The sequence below is a fragment of the Medicago truncatula genome, chromosome 2, assembly GCF_003473485.1.
Source record: "Medicago truncatula cultivar Jemalong A17 chromosome 2, MtrunA17r5.0-ANR, whole genome shotgun sequence".
NCBI classification, from domain to species: domain Eukaryota; kingdom Viridiplantae; phylum Streptophyta; class Magnoliopsida; order Fabales; family Fabaceae; genus Medicago; species Medicago truncatula.
The window spans coordinates 25,467,397-25,474,130 of record NC_053043.1 but is presented as its reverse complement, the minus strand read 5'-3'; the positions used below and the strand labels follow the sequence as shown (position 1 = coordinate 25,474,130).

General features: G+C 38.8%; 1 non-coding gene across 1 annotated transcript; it reads right to left on the bottom strand.

The window, feature by feature from the left end:
- Positions 1–586: 586 nt before the first annotated feature.
- Positions 587–693, bottom strand: LOC120578819 (small nucleolar RNA R71). The gene has a single exon (XR_005644628.1). It is a non-coding gene; the product is annotated as a small nucleolar RNA R71 (small nucleolar RNA).
- Between the last annotated feature and the right edge of the window lie 6,041 nt (positions 694–6,734).

Here is a 6,734-nt window from a genome sequence, read left to right as displayed (position 1 = left end):
CTACTCCCTATCAGAACGATACTCTTTTCATACTACTTCGGTAAGACCGTGCACTAGCGGTTTTATCTCATCAAGTTTTTGGCGCCGCTGCCGGGGAGTAAACTAATTTGATTAACTCTTTCTTTGTGATTAGAACTCTTTCTTCTTCCTCTTTTCTTCTCTTCTTCTTGTTTTCTTTCCTTACACTTGACTTCTTGGGTAGCATAAAATAATAGATAACATGGCTGAGGAACGCACTCTTAAGGAGTATTCGATCCCTTCTTCGGATGAGCCATGCACTATTATAGTTTACCCAACGGTTGAAGGTAGTGGCTTCAAAATAAAACCTGCACTACTAAGTTTACAACAAAACCAGTTTTCTGGATCACCCTCTGAAGACCCAAATTTGCATATCTCAACCTTTTGGAGACTTAGTGTAACTTACAAAGACGACCAAGAGGCCATTAGGTTACATCTCTTCCCTTTTTTTTCTCTAAAAGATAGGGCCAGCAATTGGTTCAATTCTTTAAAACCCGGCTCCATCACCTCATGGGATCAACTGAGGCGAGAATTCCTTTGCCGTTTGTTTCCCCCATCAAAAACCGCCCAACTTAGGGGAAGGCTTTACCAATTTACTCAAGAAAACGGGGAATCTCTTTACGATGTGTGGGAGCGTTTTAAAGAAATACTTAGACTTTGTCCCTATCATGGTTTGGAGAAATGGTTAATCATCCACACCTTTTACAATGGTTTAACATCTAACACTAAGTTAACTGTTGATGCAGCTGCAGGTGGTGCCTTAATGAACAAGGATTTTACAACAGCTTATGCCTTGATTGAAGACATGGCTCTAAACCTTTTTCAATGGATTGAAGAGAAAGCAATCATCAATTCTTCACCCTCTGAAAAAGAGGCAGGTATGAACGAAATCTCTTCCTTTGACTATCTATCTACCAAGGTGAATACACTATCTCAAAGACTTGATCACATGAATACTCGTGTTGTCACACCTACTTCTTTTTCAGCTCCATGTGAAGCATGTGGCCTATCTAGTCATTCTAACATCGATTGCAAACTAGGTAGTGTTGAGCAGTTAAACTTTGTTCAGAATAGCCAAAGAGTTGTTCAAAAGTCTCACATTGAACTTTTAATGGAAAACTATTTTCTTAAACAATCCGAACAGCTCCAAGAGCTTAAGGATTAAACTAGACTTTTGAGCGACTCTCTTGCTACTCTCACAACAAAGATAGACTCCATCTCCTCTCACAACAAAACTTCAGAAACTCAGCTCTCCCAAGTAGTTCATAAGGTCGGCCAACCCAACAAAATGAATGTTGTTACACTTAGGAGTGGTAAGCCACTAGAAGACCCCATAGGGAGAACCAAATCCAATGAAAGTGAGAAAGAGATCTGCGAACCACCAGCTAGGGAAACCAGGGTAGAAAGAGAAGAACCACGAGTTGAGGAAACCACACCACCTCCCTTTAAGGCAAAAATTCCCTTCCCACAAAGGTTTGCCAAATCTAAGCTAGATGAGCAATTTAAAAAGTTCATAGAAATGATGAACAAAATATACATCGATGTGCCTTTCACCGAAGTCTTAACCCAAATGCCTACCTATGCTAAATTTTTAAAAGAAATCCTTTCTAAAAAGAGAAAAATTGAGGAAGGTGAGACGGTTAACCTTACGGAAGAATGTAGTGGCATCATCCAAAATAAATTGCCACCAAAGCTTAAAGACCCATGTAGTTTTTCCATACCTTGTGTCATAGGGTCAGAAGTAGTGAAGAAAGCTATGTGTGATCTAGGAGCCAGTGTCAGCCTAATGCCTTTATCCCTTTATGAAAGATTGGGAATAGGGAACTTAAGTCGACCAGGATGACCCTACAATTAGTGGACCGTTCTGTTAAGTACCCAGCTGGAATCATAGAAGATGTCCCCGTTAAGGTAGGAGAGGTGTACATCCCCGCTGATTTTGTTGTAATGGAGATGGAGGAAGACAACCAAGTACCAATTCTTTTAGGAAGACCTTTCCTTGCTACTGCAGGAGCCATCATTGATGTTAAAAATGGTAAGTTAGCTTTTAATGTTGGTAAAGAAACTGTTGAATTTGAACTTGCTAAACTAATGAAAAGTCCTTCCATTAAGCTTACACCGCCCTCTATTCTTGTAATGTGATTCAAGGTCATGATGTGAAAGAACGCTCATTAGCTCCATCTACACAATATGACCTCTTTGATCCCTTCTAAGGACACTTTCTTATAACGTCAAGCTAATGACTATAAAGAAGCGCTTCGTGGGAGGCAACCCATGCATTTAACTGCTTTTGTTTTGTTTTGGTGTTTGTTTTTAATTGTTTTGTAGGTAATTATCCGAGTATGATTCGAGAAAACGGAGGAATTTTGAAGCCAATTCATCCAGAACCTTGGCACGGCCCGTGCTCACACTGGCACGGCCGTGCCAGACCTTACCTCCCAAAAGCCATCCAAAACTCCAGAAACTAGGCACGGCCCGTGCTAGGGTTGGCACGGCCGTGCCCGACTCCAGGTAACAATATACCTCACCTTTCATCTTCTTCTTCCCTCATTCTCCACCACAAACATCTCTCTACATTCAAACTTCTCTCAAAAACCTCCATAACCATAGAAATTTTAAACCTCCATATCTCCCTCAAAACCTCACCATTTCACAAAATTTCTTCACCCAATCAACCACACTCAACATTTCAATCATAACCCTTCAATCAAAAACAACTTTCCTTCATCCCTACCAAAAATCATCAAATTCATAACCCCCATTCACCTACCTAAAAACCCACAAATTCTTCACCAATACACTCAACCCAACTCCTAACAATTTCCCAAAACCCAACCTTCACCCAAAACACAAAAGGTCAAACCAAGGTCAAGGATCAATGGCATCTAGGAGAGGTGGAGCAAGCTCTTCCAGAGGACCACAATCAAAGAAGAAAACGCAAGCTAAGAATCATGGCATAATCTTCAAGGACACCAAGCAAAGAGACAGGTATAAAATTCTTATCTCTAAACCTTTGCACCCTTGTCGATATCCTGATCCTTATACTTTGAGTGTGCTAGGACTAAGGGATAATGTGTTTAATTTACTAGGAAATTTAGGATGGGTTGATATGCTTAGACCTATGAAAGGTTTTGAAAATTTCACTTATGAATTCTTAAGTTCTATTGAATTTACGAAGGATAAAGTGAATTTTGACAACCCCGACCATAGAGTCTCTTTCCGACTTTTGAATATGGATTATGAGATGTCTCTCGAAAATTTCTGTTTAGAGATGGACTTCGCAAATGCGGGGTTCATCCATGACTCTTGGAATCCAAATTTAAAGTCGGAAAACTATGACCCCGCTCTCTTTTGGAAACGCATTACCGGGTTAAGGCAATATAATCCTCGCAACAACAAGGCTAGTAACATTCACAACCCAGTACTTAGATACCTCCAGAGAGTCATGGCTTGTACCATTTGGGGTAGAAAAGAGGTAGGAACAACTAGGACGGATGAACTTTTTATGCTTTGGGCAATGCTTAGTAACAATCCCATTAATACTTGTTTCTACCTACTTGATTACCTTTCCTCCATAGGAGCTAGACCTGATAATAGAGCTGAGATAGTAGTCGGTGGTATCATTACCTTCATCGCTAGGAAGTTTGGAGTGGGTGAGGAAGATGGGGTAAATCCAATTGAGGGCAACAATAGGCTTAATATTGAAACCCTTGTTGCTATGAACTTCATTAAGATTCACCCACCCATGACTTATGCACTTCAACTTCGCATACCTCTTTTATTTCTACTTCCTAACCCATCTCGGACTAACCCCGAGGTGGAGGAAAATTTGTTGTATGTTGGTGATGGATTACAGGTACATGAAGAGCATAATCAAGGTGACGAAGAAGGTGCCCACATGCACCATGAAGAGGAGCCCCATGACCATAACGACAACAATGAAAGATGGGCATGGATGCAAACCGAGGTACAAAGGATAAGCACCGAGCAACAAAGGTAAGGTGTTGAATTATCCGGGCTAAGAAATGATGTCCTACGGGGCAACCGCATATCCGAAGAAAATAACCAAATGCTTCGGAACATGATGCAACACTTCAACCTCCAAGGCCCTCCCTGTGGACCTCAATAAAAATGTGAGCTTTCCTCTTCCTCTTTTTCACCTTATCTCTTCACTCTCTATCTCACTCTTCTTCCTCTGCTTCCCTTTTATTCTTCTTTTATCTTGAATCATTGAGGACAATGCTTCTCCTAAGTGTGGGGGGAGCCTAATAAAGTGTCCTTAGTCGTAGTGTTTCCAAACTCCCTTGAACTTTATTCTTTTGTTTTGTTTTATTGTAAAAGGCATGAATAAGCAGCTTGTTTTTATTGTTTTATTATGACATAAATTTTTTGTTGTCTCTTCAATGGTCGTTTCTTGTACATGAAAGTGATTTCTTGTGTTATAAGTATTCTTGCTATACCCACATCAAGTTTTATTGTGAAATTAATTCTCCAATGAGAAAAACACCTGGTTGCAATCCTTGAGTAAGTGTATGAATAGGTATTTTAAGGAACACGTTCTAACTTTAATGGTAACCTGGACCCTTAAAAATCTTCAGAGTAAAAGTAGTATAAGTTTATGTGCGAATAATTCTAATGCGATGAAATGTGTAAACCGAAATGGGGCGGAAGGATATCACCACGCGTGGAGGAAAGGATACCCTCTCACTAACTTCCTAAATATGGTGATGACTTCTCAAATAAATTGTGCTTGAATTAAACCCTCTAAAAAGAGGAACTTCCTAAGTGAAGTAAACAAGTTGTAGCACTACTTAGGGTGATCATAGAAACTTGGAGGAAAGGATACCCCCTCACGGACTTCCAATGTGAAATGATAGCCCCTAGGCATCTACAAGCCCCCAAATGTATAAATTCATCAAGTCTATCTTAACTCTCCCACTTCTCTTATATGAAATGAAGAAAAGATTTTTCTCGGTCAATATAGTGTTAAGGTTAGAACCTGTTCCTCATAATATCTATCTTATACAGGAGCAAGAAAAGGGTTGGACTACACACACACACTCGCTTGAAATTTGTTGTCGGGTTGAATAAGTTTACAAGGAATGCTTGAAGTTGTGATTAGTGTACATTGAAATGAAACCTCGAGGGAGACATAAGCTTATTATTTAAAGTGTCATATATTAATCCTTTTGTTGCTGCCATGTCTATGCCTTTTGCTTGAGGACAAGCAAAGATTCAAGCGTGGGGGAGTTTGATGAGTCATTTATTGACTATTTTAATATGCTTTTTAGTTTAGTTTTATTTAGATTTTATATAATTTTATATTAGTATTATTTCCTTTTTAGGATAATGTACTTTAAATTGCATTTTATTATATTTCAGGAAAGAATATTGGATGGATTGAGTCTTGGAGCAAAAGAAAGGGACTTGGAGCCGATTGGACACAAAAATATGAAGATTGAGAGACAAAATATGTCTCCCACAAGTCAGAAGCTTGGCACGGCCGTGCCACCCTCCAGAGTGTCTTTTGCTGCTTTTGCTTAGATTTTAAGCTACTCTATTTTTAGCCCAAATGTAATAGCTTAGATTTTAAGTCGATCAAATGCTATAAATAGAGTAGCCATCCATCACAAATATTCATCTTTACTTGGAATTCAATAAGTGACAATTGCTTTTCTAATTAAAGTTCTACGATGAACATGAGTGAGTAGACTTCTCCTTGTCTTGGGATTGTTGGATAAGTCTAAATGACATAATCCTAATCGAACCAAGCTCTAAGCCTTAATCTTATGTAACCCTAATTTCTTATCTGAATTCACCGTCTTAACATGGATCAACCATTATCAAACTGTGGAAACGAAAGTGGAGGGTTTGATAATTGTTTATCCATTATTCCAAATATCAATTCATAAAACGAAAGTGGAGCTTTGATATTCGAACAAGTGAATTCAGACAAGGATTGCAAAGTCAGCGAAATAGGCTTTGCAATCTTTGAGACATATAGTTTCGATCTTCAAGGGAACTAATAACAATCAAGTCAGCGAAATAGGCTTGGTTGTTAGAGGAACCAAAATCTAATAGTAATCAAGTTAGTGAAATAGGCTTGGTTGCTAGAGAAACATAAGAGAAACTGTCTTGAGAAATTAGGTCTAACATAACATTATAAGCTTATAGTTTTGGTTTGAGAAGGACTTGTCATTTAGAGGAAACCAACGATCCCAAGGCTCTTTTTATTATTATCTTTCAAACGCTTGAAAACCCCCAACTTACAATTCTCTTCTCTCTTCTAATCATCTCTAAAAAGTTAATTGAATTGAACTACTCCCTGTCGGAATGATACTCTTTTATACTACTTCGGTAAGACCGTGCACTTGCGGTTTTATCCCATCAAGATGCAGGTGTTATTTATCCAATTTTTGATTCCAAATGGTTTAGCCCCGTGCAAGTTGTACCTAAGAAGGGTGGTCTCACAGTTATTAAAAATGATAAAAATGAATCCATTGCTACCAGAACCGTCAGCGGTTGGAGAATGTGTATTGATTATACAAAGCTTAATAAAGCAACCCGTAAAGATTACTTCCCTCTCCCTTTTATAGATCAAATGTTAGAAAGGTTAGCTAAGCATTCACATTTTTGTTACTTAGATGGTTATTCCGGATTTTTCCAAATACCCATTCACCCTAATGACCAAGAAAAGACAACTTTTACATGCCCCTTTG